Here is an 18,997-nt window from a genome sequence, read left to right as displayed (position 1 = left end):
ATATTTGGGGAAGATGGATCTCCTTGACAGCTGCCATCCAGAGCAGGAACAGGGCGGTTCCACACGAACTCACATGGCAGGTCGCTGACATTTGGGGAGAAGGATGCTAGAAGTTGCCCAGAGAGACTCCTCCATCTTCCTGGCCCAGCTGAGTCTCTGTGCTGTGCAGCTGGAAGAGGATGCAGAATCTGTGGGGTCGGGTCCCTCTTGGAAACAGAAATCCCCCCCCGAATCCTCCAGGAATGCCTGCAGCATTGCACCTGCTTCCTCTAGGGATGCCCTGGGGTGTTTGTAGGAAGGGGATGGGCTGCATCTTCTGCCCCATTCTTGAGGGGAACATGGTTGGCAAAGGCCGAAAGCTGAGGCACCAAAGAGATGACCCCCAGCATCTCCCGGCTCTGCAAAAGTTCCCTTCCCCTGCAGTTGTGCCTTCTCAAGCTGAGGGACAAGTTGGTGCCAAGTTGGTGTCCCCCTTGCTGTGATGGCTGTGTCCACTCAGAGATGTTCTCCTCCCACCTGGGTGGGCCATTCATATCCAAATTCTGTGTGCCTGCAATTGGCCCACAAGGGCTCACTGTTAAGACTCACTCCCCACATTGCCATTCTGCCTTTTCCCACCCACATCAGTGGGTGGAACACAGCAGAGGGATTCCCGTCCCTCCCATCATCATCATCATCATCTGTCAAACTTCGGGGAATGGGCTTCCTCCCACGTGGCAGTAAATAAGAAGATCCAGCGAAAGGAATGTCTGACCAGTTAGATTCTTTAATAATTACAGGGAGGGGGAAAAGAACATGTCTCCTAGAAATGACGAGTGTTTTCCCAATTAAGGCACACTGCCCGCCTTGCTGACTCTCGAAAATCATTGTACAAAATATGGGTTGAATATAAAGACCTGTTAGAACCAAAAACTCCCGGGTGGACCTCACCAGTAGAAGCCATGAGTGGAAAGGAACAAAAATATGGAAAACCATTGGGCAACATACCAAATATTATTAAAAGAAGAAGAGGACAAATTAAAACTAAAAAAATGAAGACATCCAAATGTATGTAAATGATTGGTTCCAATACTTTCAAATAAATGAATATTTGGGTAAGGATAGACAAAAAGGATTGTCTAAATAAATATCCAAACTGGAAGAGAAATTAGTAATTGCAAAAGGAAAATTTATATCCAACATGTACAATCTCCTCCTCGATTGGGAAGTGAAAGAAGAGGAGGTCAAAGCAGTTATGATTCGTTGGGCACAGGACCTTGGGCATAACATACCTACGTGGGATTGGGAACGATTAGGAATGTACGACACCCTGGACTCAGTCATTCAAACAGTTACGCTGAGACTCAGTTAAATCGTCCTGTACCCTAGAGCCCCTCTTTTCAAGTTTCTCTAGATCAGGCTTCCTCAACCTCGGCCCTCCCGATGTTTTGAGACTACAATTCCCATCATCCCTGACCACTGGTCCTGCTAGCTAGGGATCATGGGAGTTGTAGGCCAAAAACATCGGGAGGGCCGAGGTTGAGGAAGCCTGGTCTAGATCACGGAGCCCCAATTGGTGGAACAGTGTGATAGATGGGTTGGAATTAGGTGGAACGAAGGAAGATTTGGGTTTAAATTGCAAGAAAGGAGGGAAACGGCTCACCTAAGTCAATGGATAGTGAAAAGGCCTAAAGTTTGACCCGCAGCAATGCAGAACAGGGGCAGCCAACCGGAAATCCCTGCTCCATGTGACACGCCTCTTCCAAAGGAGGGGTAGGGTAGGGGGGAGACCCTGGCCTCGTAGGATGCAGGCCTTGCCAAGGGGAACCCAAAAGGGATCCTGCAAGAAAGGAAATGGCCTGAAGTTAGACATTGAAATCTAGGCCATTTCCGGAGGCGTTTGAACCCGGTCTAACCTGTGTCCTTTGACTCCAAGTCTGTGCGGATGGAACCCAGGGAGGGGCCTGGAGGGCAGGAAGGTCAGCTGGAAGGGGCTGCTTTCCCCCTTGAAAGCCTGACGCTCTGCAAGAGCCCGGCCCCAGGGAGATCCGGCTGGCCTCCACCAGAGCCAGAGCCTTTCCTGATCGGGTCCAAAGGAAAGAAAGCCCACCTGGGTCCTGCCCCACGGCCTGGCGGAGCTGCTCTGTCTCTTGGGGGAGAGTCTTCCCCCGGCCGGAAAGGCCCTGGCTCTGGGGGAGGCCAGCCGGATCTCCCTGGGGCCGGGCATTGCAGAGCATCAGGTCCTCTGTGGGGCACAGCAGGAGAGGCGGCCCCATGGGGAAAGCAGCCCCTTCCAGCTGAGCTTCCTGGTGCTCCCTTCCGCATAAGAACCGTCCCATGCTGGTGCTCCCTTCTGCGGAGGCCCACACAAGGAGGCAGGCCGCCCCAGTGGTCTTGCCACCCTTGGTGCAGCGGCCCTTGTGGCCATTTCCTGGCAGGATGGCGTACATTCTGAAAAAAGAGAGTGCAGCCAGTGGAGGTGGGGTGGCAGCAGCAGCAGGCGGCACAGGAGCAGGAGGGGCAGCACCTGCCCATGCTGGTGCTCCCTTCTGCGGAGGCCCACACAAGGAGGCAGGCCGCCCCAGTGGTCTTGCCACCCTTGGTGCAGCAGCCCTTGTGGCCATTTCCTGGCAGGATGGCGTACTTTCTGAAAAAAGAGAGTGCAGCCAGCGGAGGTGGGGTGGCAGCAGCAGCAGGCGGCACAGGAGCAGGAGGGGCAGCACCTGCCCATGCTGGTGCTCCCTTCTGCGGAGGCCCACACAAGGAGGCAGGCCGCCCCAGTGGTCTTGCCACCCTTGGTGCAGCAGCCCTTGTGGCCATTTCCTGGCAGGATGGCGTACTTTCTGAAAAAAGAGAGTGCAGCCAGCGGAGGTGGGGTGGCAGCAGCAGCAGGCGGCACAGGAGCAGGAGGGGCAGCACCTGCCCATGCTGGTGCTCCCTTCTGCGGAGGCCCACACAAGGAGGCAGGCCGCCCCAGTGGTCTTGCCACCCTTGGTGCAGCGGCCCTTGTGGCCATTTCCTGGCAGGATGGCGTACTTTCTGAAAAAATTCAAAAAAAAAATAGAGTGCACCAGTCTTCCCAGGTGAGTTGGCAGGAGTAGGTCCCTTGTGGGTCACCCTTGGCAAGGCCTGCCTCCTACGAGGCCAGGGTCTCCCCCCCACCCCACCTTTGGAAGAGGTGTGTCCCATGGAGCAGGGACTTCTGGGTGGCTGCCCCGGGGGGGGGGGGTTAATCACGGCATAATCCGCTACCTTTCCCTCTCGTCCGCCTCCCTTAGTCACCTCTCTCCCTCTCGCTCTTTCTCAAAAAGATTGGAGATGATGGAGGAGAGGGACATCCTCGATACCATCCTGCAACACCTCCGGTCCCCTCCCCAGGTGTGTGTGAGATGCAGGGGGGATTTAACTGAAATCCAATGGATTCAAATCACTAGTCAGTAAGACTTGATTGAAATCACATTTTTACATTCTTGCTGGTATAATCTTAATATTAACAACCAGGTGAAGGTTTCATTTTGGGAAGAAGAAATTTTCAGAGTAGTTTTTACAGTTCTACAAAGAATTTCTGATTTGGCTATACTGTTAGAAATGCATAACATACCTAGGAGGGATTGGGAACGTACCCTAGAGCCCCTCTTTTCAAGTTTCTTTACAGCAATTTAAACCCAAATCTCCCTTCGTTCCACCTACTCTAATTCCAACCCATCTATCACACTGTTCTAGACCAGGCTTCCTCAACCTCGGCCTTCCTGATGTTTTTGGCCTACAACTCCCATGATCCTTAGCTAGCAGGACCAGTGGTCAGGGGTGATGGGAATTGTAGTCTCAAAACATCGGGAGGGCCGAGGTTGAGGAAGCCTGGTCTAGAACAGTGTGATAGATGGGTTGGAATTAGAGTAGGTGGAACGAAGGGAGATTTGGGTTTAAATTGCTGTAACGGCTGATCATTAGATCCGATGGAACAACACGCAAACGTAAATAACAATTGCAGAGTCATTTACTGGAAACTACTTCTGATAAGGTCCAATGGAAAGAAAGTCCACCTACGTCCTGCCCCACGTCTCTTGGGGGGTCTTTCCGGCTTTCCCCCCCGGCCGGAAAGACCCTGGCTCAGGGGGAGGCCAGCCGGATCTCCCTGGGGCCATGCAGGAGAGGCCATGCAGAGCGCCATGTCCTCCGTGGGGCACAGCAGGAGAGGCGGCCCCATGGGGAAAGCAGCCCCTTCCAGCTGACCTTCCTGCCCTTCTTGCCAGGCGCCTCCCTGGGTTCCAGCCGCACAGACTTGGAGTCCAAGGACACGGGTCCAAATGCCTCCTGAAATGGCCTGGATTCCAGGTCTAACTTCAGGCCTTTTCACATTGACTTAGGCGGGACGTTTCCTTTCTTTCTTGCAGGATGGCATACTTTCTAAAGTGATTTTTTAAAAATAGAGTGCAGCCAGCGGAGGTGGAGCGGCAGCAGCAGCAACAGGCGCAGCAGCAGGTGCAGGAGTAGGAGGGGCAGCAGGCGCAGGAGGGGCAACACCTGCCCATGCTGGTGCTCCCTTCTGCATCAGCAGCGGTGGCCCAGGCGAGAAGGCAACCCCCCCCCCCGGTGGTCTTGCCACCTTTGGTGCAGCAGCCCTGGTTGCCATCTGCACCAGCGTTCCCAGGTGAGTAGGCAGGAGCAGGTCCCTTTTGGGTCCCCCTTGGCAAGGCCTGCCTCCTACGAGGCCAGGGTCCCCGCAGGACCCTTCAGAGGCTGCAATTCAGTGGCAAGCAAAGTATACAGAAATATAAAATAAAAATGGGCTATTAATGAAAGGGCCTGTGCTTTGCTGTTTTTCTTGCAATTTTTGTATGGTGAAGTATTCTAATTTGTATACACATACACAGTTTTAATTGTTTTTAAATTGTAGATTTCCCCACCTGCCCCCAATGTCTTATTTTGCTCCCTAAGCTGCCTTGAGTCCCCGTCAGGGAAGTAAATATATAATAATTTTAATAATAATTTCAAGCCGGGCATTTTTGTTTCTGATATACAATGCTAGCAAGAAAGGCCACCCTTTCTTTTAAAAGGAAAATTTGGGTTTAAATTGCTGTAATGGCTGATCGTTAGATCCGGTGAAACAACACGCAAACGTAATAGGCTGTAGAATAACAATTGCAGAGTCATTTACCGGAAACTACTTCTGATAAGGTCCAATGGAAAGAAAGTCCACCTGCGTCCTGCCCCATGGCCTGGCGGAGCTGCTCCGTCTCTTGGGGGGGGGAGAGCTTTCCCCCCGGCCGGAAAGGCCCTGGCTCAGGGGGAGGCCAGCTGGATCTCCCTGGGGCCGGGCTCTTGCACAGCACCATGTCCTCCGTGGGGCACAGCAGGAGAGGCGGCCCCGTGAGGAAAGCAGCCCCTTCCAGCGGACCTTCCTGCCCTCCAGGCCTGGCCCTTTGAGCCGGGCATTTTTGTTTCCGATATACAAAGCTGGCAAGAGAGAAAGGCCACCCATAACTTAAGAGTGCGGAGGTAAAACAAGCAAATGATCCTCGGATGAAGGGTGCCACAGAAATTTAATAAATTAATTTACTTCAATAGATATATTGCCTCAACCTGCTTGGCCCAAAAAACCCAGCAAAACCCAGTGGAGGCCACACCTGCATACCCCTGGCCCGTTGTGTTGAGGAGTTTAACCCTTTGGATTAAATACACCACAAGTTTGGATGAAATTTGCTCCAGGGGTTGCTGTAAAGGTTAGCAACCAGAGGCTGCCAGTTTGTTGAGGAGTTCAAGGAGATAAGGTAAAATCACTCTCAGAAGATTGTGGGCACTATGAGAAGGGGACGACAGAGGACGAGATGGTTGGACAGTGTTCTTGAAGCTGCGAACATGAGTTTGACCAAACTGTGGGAGGCAGTGCAAGACAGGAGTGCCTGGCGTGCTATGGTCCATGGGGTCACGACTAAACAACAACCCTCTGAAGATGGCCCCTCCTCACCAGCATTCCTAGGAGGAGACATGAGGTCACAGCATCCTGACAACATCAGGGGGGGAAATGATGTCAGTGGAAAGGAGCCTCTCTTTCCCCCGGCCTGGGACAACATAAACAAAGCAAATTCATCAAATTTCTCCAACACCCTTCATGCATCCGAGGATCATATGCTTGATTCACCTGGGGGCCTTCCTCTCTTGCCAGCATTGTATATCGGAAACAAAAATGCTCGGCTTGAAATTGTTTCCAGAATTATTATATATTTACCTCCCTGATGGGGACTCAAGGCGGCTTATATTTATTTATACTTTGCTTACCATTGAATTGTAGAGTTGGAAGGGACCCCGAGGGTCATCCAGTCCAACCCCCTGCAATGCAGGAATCTTTTGCGCAACATGGGGCTCAAACCCACGACCCTGACATTAAGAGTCTCATGCTCTATCAACTGAGCTGGAGTCTTGTTCAAATTTTTAGGCCTTTATAGTGCACTCCTCTTGCACCTGTCTAGTTGAGTGCACAGCAGGGGGTGGGTGAGGCTACCTCTGTCTACTAGGAAGACGTTGGGTCAACCAGTCTGTACTAAAGCGATGGTGTCTTTTTCAAGGGCAGCGTCTCACAGCACAGCCCTCGAACATCCCTGCCGAAAGGGATTTTTGCAAGGCTCTGACATGAGCACCGAGATGCAGCTCACTGGCAGCAGCTGAGTGGGAAGAGCACAGGGCAGGAATGAAATTACACCTTCCAGCCTTTCCTTATCCCCCCCCCCCCCGGAAAAAAGTGCACTCTGTTTGTTAGCAAAGAACATAGATTGATGCCTGCTTGCCCGCTCTTGGGCACTGTGGTCACAGCATCCGGCTGACTCGAGTCCAGATTTCGCAGTCTCTGCTCGACGTTCCCGTCGCCCTCGCAGTCTGGCTTCCTGTTCCCATCCAGCCGAGGGCGATTGTGAAAGTCAATGAAGATGTTGAAGATGAAAATCCCAAGGAGGCTTCCCAACGTCGGTGCGACCACTGGGACCCACCACCAATCATTTGATGCACTGGAGGGGGGGGGGAAACTGGTTTGATTCAGTTCTAGGAGAAGCCTAGTCACGAAGAGTCAGACACGACTAAACGACAACAGAAGCCAGAAGCAGAAACTGAGCTCAGCTGCTGCTTTGACAGCACCACTGGGGCCCACATGGTTCTTTGTAGACCTGGTGGCAGTATTCAAAAGGATCTGGTCCAGGGATGGGCAAGCTGAGACCCTCTTGTTGCTGGATGCCGACTACAGGTGATAGCCATTTTGAGCAGAGGTTTCCTTCCTGACCCCCATGGGTGTTGCCTCATTTTGGGGCCGCTTCCAGGTCAGCAGTGGGGGGGGGGGGGATGACCGTGCATCCATTGGACGCACACAAAAAGGTTCCTGCCTGTATCTTCCCCATCCCTGAACTGGACCATCACTTGCCTGTACTGCCCGCCCCTCAGTTACGTCCCTCACAAATGAGCCTTTCATGCAAGGGTGGCCCCTCCAGAGGTTGTGGGAGTGCAACTCCCATCATCCCTGGCTGAGGTGTCTTCAAGGGCAGCCCCAAGTAAAGCGTGTTGCAGCAATCCAGTCTGGAAGTTGCCAGAGCATGGAGCGCAATGGCCAAGGCATAGCTGTCCCAAAGGGGTTCCAGCGGAGCTAGGGGAACAGAAGGGTGCTCCTGGCCATAAAGACCACCTGGCCATCAAGACCTCCCACTCTGCATCCCCAACTACACAAAACAGGATTCGGAATCAATTTATTGCCTCCAGTACAGGAGACCTGTTTCCACCCGCAGCTCTTTTATACTCTCGTTTTGTACTTTTAAAAGGAAGAACTCCTAGGTACACCACAGGGAAGATGGACCAATCTTGCTTTCTCCTGCTGTGGAGGGTAGGAGATGAACCAATGGCTTCAAGTTACAGGAAAGGAGATTCCAATGAAAACCTAAGAAGAACTTTCTGACAGTAAGAGCTCTTCGGGAATAGAACAAACTCCCTCGGAAGGTGGTGGACTCTCCTTCCTTGGAGGTTTGAAAGCAGAGGTTGGCTGGCCACCTGTCCTGGGTGCTTTAGTTGAGATTCCCGCATTGCAGGGGTTGGACTAGATGATGCTCAGGGTCCCTTCCAACTCCCATGATTCTAAGGCAGAGAAAAGGCACTCACTTGCAAGACCTCCAGCCCCCATCCAGCAACGGCTGTGAAGATCCTTGGTGGCAAGCCTCTGTTCATCCCCAAGGACATGCCGATGACCGCAACCAGCAGCCCAACACTCGAGGCATGGGTGCACACTCGAGGAAGAGCACCCGCATTCTTCATTGATGGTGAGGATTCCGATCAATAGCAGAGCTGTAGTGATGAACTGTGGGGATGAGGCAAGAAAGGAAGGAAGGAAGGATGGAAAAAAAGATGGCAGCCCAGAGGCAGAAGAGGCCACTCCAAAACAAGGTGGGGAAAAGATCGGTGGGGGGGAGCAATGGGGAACAGCCACTACACCCCCCTTCCCTTGCTTGCTTACCTCTTAACCCAGGGCCGAAAAAACTCTGAATGAACAAAAAGAAACCAGCCCAGACTTGAGGAGGCCCAAGGATAATCCTGCCAAACACCAAGAACCCTGCACCTTGGACTTACTCATTCCGTCAGGAGACAGGGGCCGAATGTTTGGTCACTGGCGGAGGAAGAGGAGTGCAGGGGGAGCGCCACGCCCCGCCCCTGGCAGCGCGATCCCGGCAGGGTGCCATCGCGGGTGTCTCCCCGCCCGCGCTGGGTGCCCCGCCCCCCGGACAAGCGCCAGTCCCGCCTGCTCTCTGCCCCCCCCCCCCGGGCTGGAGCATTAAACTCGGCCACTGTGCTTGGTTCGAAGACTCCTGCATGGTTACACCATCTGCCACCTGACTATTCTCAACATTTTAAAAAGAATAAGCTCAATTATTTTGTATACCAAACAGATTTTTAATGGCTTTGGAGGTACTTAATAAAGTTTTATAATTCCATGAGCAACTAGCTTATCCTTCTTCCTACCATTTCTTTTACAATTATGAAGTTGGCAATCACAACGCAGAACCAAAGACCAGGGAGAGGAGCAGAGAGGAGGACAAGCCCAATTTTTGCTGCCTTGTTCCTATATTCTTCACAAGGCAATTAGAGAAAGTTCCCTTACGTCTGTCATTTGGGGCTGGAACATCCTATAGTATGAAATTCACTACATATCAATGTGGGGTGGCTTCTCTCTGGCTTCAAAGGGCCCAGCCAGCACCCAAGAAGTGGGTGGGTGGCAGCAATAACCACAATACCAAGAGACTGCAAGCTGATCAACCAGGGCTGATCTACTGAATCATCTGCCTGCAGAAGAGAACTTCTTGTAGATGAAACATGCGAGAAAATTAAGGCATCGGAAATTCATCTACAGTACCTTCAAAAGACCTACATTTCTTGACATGGCACTAACTTCTCCTTCTAAGGGTCAATACAGAGAACACACTTTCACACAAACAGGAACCGTCTCTGGGGCTGACAAATATATGTATATATACTGTGTATCATGGGAGCAGAGAGCATGTTGGACTTGCTGTCAACTGGGTTTAGTTGTTAAAATTATCCATGAGATCCCCCCCCTTTCATTAAAAATGTCAGAATATAAAAGCAGGTCAAAGCATGCCAACCAAACTCTGTCTCACCTTCTCTGATACCTCAGAGTAAGGAAGGGCAAATTGGGAGTTAGCTAGGCAGGCAAATGAAGCTCAAAAGCCCGGATCTAATTTGTCAGGAAATCAGTGCGTACAATGAAATGATTCACTGTTTGATCTACTCCCAGGGTAGGGCCAGAAGGAACATGATGCCACGACCTTTGGGAAGCTGAGCAGGTCTAGGTCTGGTTAGTGCTGGGTGGGAGATTGCCTGAGAAGCACAGGTGCATGTACGCTACCTTGGGCTCCAGGATGAAAGAGAAGGCTATATGTAAGGAAATAAACATGTAAATATGGGCAGCTAGAGGTCAAACGTTGCTAAATGGCAGCTTTAAGCCATTTCTCTAGCTCTAGGAGGAGTACCTAAAGGCTGGCTGCCAACCTGTGAAAATGAGATGATGGTGCCTAAAAGCACGCCGTGATTTTTCCAGCCCCCCCTAAAGGACCTGAAAAGGTTGTATCCCGAAGTTAGCATTTGAACCCTCTCCCCAAAGTTACAAACAGAGCACCAATCTCCTTTTATAACCGGTTGCTCCAAAGTCGCTGAGACAAGGGTGTATGTGCCGTATGCACAGAGTGAATCTGGATCAGGTCCTGGCCTAATTCACTACCCAACAAGTCAAGTGAAATGGGGCAACCATTCAAAGATCATACCTGGGACCTAGACAGGTGGCTGCACTGCTCTTCATCAGAAACTGAATGCAATTTCATTCAAGGAAAGCAAGGGCAAAAGGTTCGTTCCATTCTACATTTTACAGCCTGAAAAATCAAAAGAGAAAGTTCAGAAGCAGCGGAACACTGACCGGGAGACTACCAAAGCCGACATTTCTGTAAACCCACTTTGTTATTACTCTGAAACAGACCTCTTTCAAAAAGGCCCTGTAACTAGCTCAATCACGGAGATAATGAGCCACATTCATTTGCATTAGCCTTGATTATAAAAGCAACTCCTGGAGGCTATATATTCAATGCATGCTCCTCAGACTCTGATTGTGGACACAGACAGAGAGACTAAGCTTTACATGCACACATGTTTTGAAAAGCTATCTGGGGCTCTTTCAAGCAGGTACTGGTTTTTGGGGGATCAGGAGAGAAATCTAGGTAGAAGAAGAGGAGGAGGAGGAGGAGTTTGGATTTGATACCCCGCTTTATCACTACCCTAAGGCCAGGCATGTCAAACTTGCGGCCCTCCAGATGTTTTGGCCTACAACTCCCATGATCCCTAGCTAGCAGGACCAGTGGTTGGGGAAGATGGGAATTGTAGTCCAAAACATCTGGAGGGCCGCATGTTTGACATGCCTGCCTAAGGCAGACATAGGCAAACTTTGGCCCTCCAGATGTTTTGGACTACAATTCCCATCATCCCTGACCACTGGTCCAGTTAGCTAGGGATCATGGGAGTTGTAGGCCAAAGCATCTGGAGGGCCGAAGTTTGCCTATGCCTGCCCTAAGGAGTCTCAAAGCGGCTCACAATCTCCTTTCCCTCCCTCCCTCCCCACAACAAACCCTCTGTGAGGTGAGCGAGGCTGAGAGACCTCAGAGAAGTGTGACTGACTAGCCCAAGGTCACCCAGCAGCTGCATGCGGAGGATTGCGAACCCGGTTCCCCAGATTACGAGTCCACTGCTCTTAACCACACCACCACACAGGCTCTCTCCAGACTGCGTATCTTTAGCAGTCATCTATAAACTCACAGTAAATTCAATTAAGGTAATTACAGCCCATTGCCAAGTATTGGCAGCAAGTTACATCCCAGACGTTGTTCTCTGCACATCGTCTCTTCTAGATGTGGAAGGCTCAGAGGGGAGCAACCAAATTGGAGACTAGAATCCATTTGGAAAGGTTTAGTGTAAATACATCAGCCAAAGTTAGTTCATAAAAGATGTGAGCATAATAATACCAAACAGAAATCAACAAGAGATTATATATAGTATAAATGAATCTTGGGGAACAGCACAGTATATGTGAATAATGAGAGAAAGGAACAGTTTATGCAGATAATGCTATATCAATTACAGGGGGGGATAGCACATGATTCAGGTAGGTAGCAGTGTTGGTCTGACGCAATCAAAATATATACGGTATTAAAAATTGCCCAGTTGTCCACTAGCACTAGTTTCTCCCACCGCCGCTTCTCGCAGCGCAAAGCTGGCATGGGGTGCATTTTCCGAGGCTTCCAAGGCTGCACCCCATGTCGGCTTTGCGCTGCGACTTTCTCAGGGAGCATGTGCAGAGAGCCGCCTCCGTCCGGGGCTGCTTCCTCTTCGAGTACCAGGGCTGCTGGCTGGAGTAAGGCCCGTCTCTTTACCTCAGGAGGGAGGGGGAACGAGGGCCAAGGCTGCCCTGGTTCCTGAGCATGTGCAGAGAGCCGCCTCCGTCCGGGGCTGCTTCCTCTTCGAGTCCCAGGGCTGCTGGCTGGAGTAAGGCCCGTCTCTTTACCTCAGGAGGGAGGGGGAACGAGGGCCAAGGCTGGCGTGGTTCCTGAGCATGTGCAGAGAGCCGCCTCCGTCCGGGGCTGCTTCCTCTTCGAGTCCCAGGGCTGCTGGCTGGAGTAAGGCCCGTCTCTTTACCTCAGGAGGGAGGGGGAACGAGGGCCAAGGCTGGCGTGGTTCCTGAGCATGTGCAGAGAGCCGCCTCCGTCCGGGGAGCGGGGCTGCTTCCTCTTTGAGTCCCAGAGTCCCAGGGCTGCTGGCTGGAGTAAGGCCCGTCTCTTTACCTCAGGAGGGAGGAGGAACGAGGGCCAAGGCTGCCCTGGTTCCTGAGCATGTGCAGAGAGCCGCCTCCGTCCGGGGCTGCTTCCTGTTCGAGTCCCAGGGGTGCCTCCATTGCTACCTCTGCACAGAGTCTGGGGGGTCCCTTGGGGAAGGGGAGAGGCTAGGGAGGCCGACGAGAATGACCGAGGGCCAGGCATTACTCGCCATCTTGAACTAACCGCCAACCGCCAACTCCAACGTCTCTCCGCCCGGCCACGCCCCCAGCGCCCCACTCTCGACTCCCATTGGCTGACGGGGCCCGGCCTTTGCCCAGATACGGAGTCGGAGGAGCCGGCCAATGGGGAGGACTCGGAACGGTCGGGGGGGGGGAGAGAGAAAGGGAGGAGGAGGAGCCGGCCAATGGGGAGGACTCGGAAAGGGCGGGGGGGGGGGAGAAAGGGAGGAGGAGGAGTCGGCCAATGGGGAGGACTCGGAAAGGGCGGGGGGGAGAAAGGGAGGAGGAGGAGGAGGAGGAGCCGGCTCTCCCATTGCCCTCTGGGAGTCGTAGTGCCTGCTCTCCATTCCCCCTATAGAACACAAGTTGTACAGGCCCAGGCAAACTCGGCCCTCCCGATGTTTTGGGACTCCAGTTCCCAAAACACCTGGAGACTACAGTTCCCATCATCCCTGACCACTGGTCCTGGTAGCTAGATGAGCACAGAAGAGCCCTGCCTGGACCAGACCAGAATATAGTAGCTTCTCAAGAAATCTACTGCCTCTGTATTAGGATCAGAAGCTGAGACCCACCTGTATACATGTGAACCGATGAGATTTCTTTCTTTCTCTTCTTCACTTTCACTCCCTCCACCTTTTGATACATGAAATTCTTCTTCTAATAAAATGGATTCCTTGGGGTGACTGTGTGTATCTTAAACCTTTTGGGAAACTCCTCCAGGCCTGTTTGAGGTCCCTCTCCCCCCGGACACCCTTCTTTCTTGGAGGCAGTGGGTGCCATTGGGGCGGGGGGGGGGACCCACGGAGGCAGGGCAAAAACTGCCAGCAAGAGGGGGGGCGGGGCGGGGGCTGGACTCCCCACAAATGACCCCTGGGTGCCTCGGTCCCAGCACAGGTGCAGAGCAGCAGCCAGAGCCCGACCGAGGCTGCCTTTGCAGCAGAGCCCCCTGCAAGACTGAAGTCTGCAATGGAAACCGTGCAAGGCCTCTGGGTGCTGTTCTTCATCAACTGGGACCATTTATAACCGGCTCTTCATCGTGATAGATCTCAGGATGGATGGGGTACAGAACACAAATGACGTCAAGCAAAGGGCTCAGGGACCCGAGCTCTGTCTCTCAAGGAAAAGGTCCCAGGTTCAATCTCCAGGTCGGGCTGTGTTCTCAGAATTCTAAAGTCTCAAATATCAGTATATAAATTAAATGTTCGTAATTGTACAAGGCAAACACATACATAAGTATATAAGGCATGTGTCTGAAATAGAACAAAACAGCAATCCTGAAGCCATTTTGACTCTCCCAGTGACCTCAAATATTTCTCTACAGTAAGGGCGGAAAAGGGGGGAAAGACTTCCCATTGTGTTGTTGCTTACAAATCCTGTCTTAAGGGTGTATTTGTGTATGAATAGGGTGAGCCTGTGACCTGGATTCAGGAAATCAAGTATTTACCATCACAAAAGAATAGCCAGGCTGCCCAGCGGAAGCAATCAGTGACCATTATCAGGTGTCCTGGCAGGCAGGATTTCTGCTGCAGACCGCCTCCTTCTGCGATGTATGTATGATGTTTTTGGGGTGGTCTTGGGCAATTTCAAAGGTCTATATAAGGGCTCGGGCACCATTTTTCAGAGTTCTCCCTCCTGTGTGGTGAGTGGGGACCCTGTTGCAACAGTTCCTTTAATAAAAATCAGGCCGACTAGCCGCTTTGTGGTTGGCCTCTGTTATTTTCTCCTACCACCCCTACCACTTAAGGACTCTATATGGGCCCTTGGATACCCCATAAGGGAAAAGGAGCCGTTTTTCCTTATAACAGCTGGGAGAGAGCTCTGCCTGGAGAGCTGCTGCCAGTCAGTGCAGGCAATACACTGTCCGCAGTCTCGCTTTCTCTCTTCCTAAAACCACACAGAACACATGGGAGCTCTGAATCTGCCTGGAGCTGCTCCTCTTCTGGGTGGCTCTTCTGTCAAGGCCCACAAAGGCCTCTTGGGTCCAGTCCAAAGGATGCCGGACTCGGTGCCAGGCATGTTTCCAAGGGGAGAATGTGCACAGTCGTGGCCCTGGCAGCCCTGGCAGGACCCACAGCCTCTGAGCTTGGAGGGGAAGAAGATAAGAGAAGAAGAACCTGCTGGATCCGGCCAACGCTCCTGTGAGAACAGGATGCTGGACTCAATGGGCCACTGGCTTCATCCAGCAGGCTCTTCTGAGAAAAGGTAAAGGACCCCTGGATGGTTAAGTCCAGTCAAAGGTGACTATGAGGTTGCAGCGCTCATCTTGCTTTTCAGGCCGAAGGACCTGGCGTTTGTCTGCAGACAGCTTTCCAGGTCATGTGGCCACCATGACTAAACCGCTTCTGGTGCAATGGAACACCGTGACGGAAACCAGAGCGCACGGAAACCAGAGCGCAGTTTACCCTCCTGCCGCAGAGGTGCCTATTTATCTACTTGCACTGGTGTGCTTTAAACTGCTAGGTTGGCAGGAGCTGGGGCAGAGCAATGGCAGCTCACCCTGTCGCGGGGATTCGAACCGCCGACCTTCTGATTGGCAAGCCCAAGAAGCTCAGTGGTTTAGACCACAGCGCCACCCGCAGCGCCACAACTAATCCCCTCGCAGACATCCCTGCCTGCCATCAGCTGCAGGGCTGGCGGGGGCAAAGAACTTTCCTTTTCTGAAACTGAAGCCAAGGATGCTGCCGAGCAGCCAGACAGCCATCTCCATGCAGAGCATTTGGGGCTGCTGCCTCTCTTGCAAAATTGCCTTCCTTCTTCCTTCTTCAATCTGCTTCCTTCTCAGCCCAGATAGTTTTGGCCTCTTCCCTGTTCCTACCACCGGGGAGGAGCATAGCATATTGTCCTCTATACAGTAGTACCATGGCGTGACCCCATGGACGAGAGCACGCCAGGCACTCCTGTCTTCCACTGCCTCCCGCAGTTTGGGGCCATTCCATTGTCACGGGTGGGACACTTGGACCATGTTTTTTGGTATTCACACATGTGTAAGAATGTAAATATACATAAAAATTAACAACCAAAATTTGAACTATGTTCTTAATAAGATACTGAACATTTTACTAATTTTTTAATATTTTTATGGATATTTTTGACAATTTTATTAAATGTTAAAGCATTGTCACGGGTGGGACAAAAAAAGCACATGGAGCTTGAGATAAGTTTGATTTATGGAAAAACTCTGTGAGTTGGGAGTTGAATCAATTATAAACTCAGCATATCTGTTTAAATCAATGTTTATTGGTTACAACTATGCAATCAGAAATTTAGGTTAAGAAATTTAATGCAACAAAATTAAGGAAAAAATGCTGTCACGGGTGGGAAAATGAAATGTCACGGGTGGGACGCGTCTGACATACACTCGATTTAACATACAATTAAGGTTGTTAAAAATGGAATAATTACAAAAAAAACACCTTTTGCTATTACTATACTTACTATCTACCATAGCCTACAAAGTATAATGTTGTATTTACTAAAATTAAAATCTATTAAAAATATTTTCTTCTAGTCCAGGGGTCCCCAGACTTACCGGCGTTTGGGCCGGTTCCCACCGCGCCGATCGCGCGGCGGGCCGGAGGGCGGGGGAGCACGCGCCTGTGCGGGCCGGCGGGCGGGGGAGTGCGCGCCCATGCGCATGCGCACGGGCGCTTACTGGCGCGGCGGCACGCTTCCCGGGTGGAAAAAGCGCCGAAAATCCGTTGTGCGCATGCGCGTGGGCCTCCCCCGACCCGGAAGTGCACCAGAAATGACTTCTTCCGGGTCGGGAGAGGCCCATACGCATGCGCAGAAAGGATTTTCGGCGCTTTTATCCCAACCCGGAGGAGCGCTGCCGCGCTGCGCGCCGTAAGAGCGGGCGGCGGGGGTCGTCGTGGGCCGGATTGGCAGGCTAATTGGGCCGCATCCGGCCCCCGGGCTGTAGTCTGGGGACCCCTGTTCTAGTCCATCTCTGGGCCAATCAACCACTTTCAAACACATCTACATTTTCAGTAAATTCATAAAAAATGTTCCTTCTGACTCATTTAACATTAGGTTGGGGTAAGATACTAAGAATATGTTCAAACTGTACATATGATGTCTTTTTCATCAACTTGAAACAGCTTTCGAGAATTGTTAACTGCTCGCATACACATCACCTTGACTTCTCCATCATCTTCAACATTACTTTGGCATATTGCAGCATATCTATATTTAGTAGGCCTGGTTCTTTGTCTTTTTGTAGTTGTTTCAAATTCAACTAAAACATATGTCCCAATAGTCACTCCATCAATGAACGGCTTCACTCCAACCACCGGCACATCTGTTTCATTTGTACAACTTGCTACACCATCTTGTTTTTCTGTGTCACTATCAGAATCTCTGTAAACATCAGAAACTTTTAACTTGAACAGTTCTGTGAAGACTACGTGGGTGGACTTTTGAAAAGAAGGTCCATAAACTAAACTTCTTTTGTCTTTAGCTTTAAAAAAATGGTTGGACTGCACGTTTGGAATCTTCCTCACCAAAGTCCAGCGCTCATCTAGCATCGCCATATTTGCACTGATATCAGTAGGTGTTAAAAGGACAAACTTCACTCTCGGTACTGCTTTTTCAGCACACTTAACAAAATCTGAGGCTGAATTGATTACTACTCTCCTTTGTTTCACTGCATTCCAAATTGCTTGCTTAGTTAATCCACCAATCCCATCCACGGCACCCTTGCCGTGGGATGTAGCAAAAAAAACACACAACCATTCCCCATCAACACCAAAGTCCTCAGGCATAAAACACAGATTGGACAGTGTGTACTTATTTTTGAACTGACCAGCACACCCATCAGAAAAGATTTTGACCTTTGTCAGTCTGTTAAATTCTTTCTTAAGTTCTTCAATTATGGCTTTTAGGCATGCATATACTGAGTATTTGTCGTGGGTTAAGTGATCCGAAACCACGGCAAAAGAACGTACTTCGCCTTGAGTCCAAGCGCAACCAGTAAATACTGTGATTTGGTTGTGGGTCCAGTGTGCACTTTGGATTTCAGCTTGCGATGTTGCCAAATAGTTTTCAGCAAAATCCACTTGAAGAATCACCTCATCATCAGCTACTGTGTCCTTCATATTTTTGAAAGCTTTAGCTTGTAATCGCTTTACAAAGAAGTGCTTCTTAAATTTACTAAATTGATTTTGTAGCTCATTGACAGCTTCTTCTATGGTTCCTTTTGCTTCAAAAACCTTAGGCCGGCTAGAACAGTCATCTTTCCATTGCTTCCAGAAAATCTCAGACAACATGTTTAAGTCTTCATCAATTAGGGTGTGCAAATTAAGTACACACTTTTTGCATTCACCATTCATGCATTTTTCATTTTCCAAATCACAACAAGTAAGGCTCAAAAGATCAGAATGTGTGGAAGGGAAAAAAATGTATTTCCTACTTCAATTAGGAAATTGAAATTAGCGTGGTATTTGCAAACGCAAACATTGTGTGGCATTTGAGAAGCTAAGTCAATATTTTTAGGCCTCAGTTCATAAAATTTTGATTTGCTGATTTCAACTGTTGGGTTATCAATCTTAAATAAGGCATAGGCCTCTTGGACTGTCATATTCATATGCCGCTTTTGGATTTTGATTCTTTTTCCACTTGTTGGATCTTTAATAGATTTGACATCCTTAATTCCTGGTGCCTGCCTGCTAATATCATCTGAATTATAAAACTCATGGACCTTTGAGATATTATCTTGTGAAACAGAACTTTTGGTGTTCTGTTTAGGGCTTTTATCAAATAGTGTTTTTGGCGCTTGACGTGAACTCTCATACACAAGCTTTCGTACCACGGCTATTCTTTTCCGTGGACTTAATGGCAACACTCTTTTAACTTTGGTAACAGCCTTTCCAAGAGATTGTGGGCATTTAAATGACCCAATCTCTGGAATAGTAGTGTCGCCAATTGGCCTAGATTCTTTTTCTTTTATCTTTTGTCTGTACTTTCTTTTGCGCTCAGTTTCTTTCCGTCTGTATTCCATAAGTGATTTTGCAGACAAATTCTTTACCAACTTCATCTTTTCTCGCCTCTTCTTATCTCTGACCCTCTCCTTTTCTTTGAAGCTTTCACATTTGTTTTTATCTTGTTTTAGTTTTTCACGCAGCTTTCTCATACGTTCTGCAGATGTAGTCTTCCCCATTTTGTGTATTGATTCAAAGGTTATATTATCTGTATTACTGTATGTATTCGCATTAGGGTAAAGTAACGGTAACTGCCTTTATGTTCCAGAAGGAACAGCTACCATTGGTTCATTCAAGCAGCTGCATTTGGCTCCTTAGTCTTATTGGTTTCCACCAAAAGGCAGCTTTGTGATTGCTTGAGATTGTTCCCTCCAAAATGTATCCTTTTCTAGCTAGTTCCCCTCTCCTCAGTCCCTCAGTCTTGTTTGCCAGAATAAAGAATTATTACATGAGGAATCTGTCT

General features: G+C 50.1%; 1 long non-coding RNA gene across 1 annotated transcript; it reads right to left on the bottom strand.

Annotated features, from left to right (window-relative positions):
• Positions 1 to 3,766: 3,766 nt before the first annotated feature.
• On the bottom strand, positions 3,767 to 12,588 carry LOC148684505 (uncharacterized). The gene is made up of 4 exons (XR_015945976.1): positions 11,940 to 12,588; positions 10,287 to 10,391; positions 8,113 to 8,308; positions 3,767 to 6,980 (listed from the first exon to the last, which is right to left on the bottom strand). It is a non-coding gene; the product is annotated as an uncharacterized LOC148684505 (long non-coding RNA).
• Between the last annotated feature and the right edge of the window lie 6,409 nt (positions 12,589 to 18,997).

This window comes from Zootoca vivipara, chromosome 10 (genome assembly GCF_965207765.1).
Source record: "Zootoca vivipara chromosome 10, rZooViv2.hap1.1, whole genome shotgun sequence".
Lineage (NCBI taxonomy): Eukaryota > Metazoa > Chordata > Lepidosauria > Squamata > Lacertidae > Zootoca > Zootoca vivipara.
This window is presented reverse-complemented; position numbering and strand designations above follow the sequence as displayed.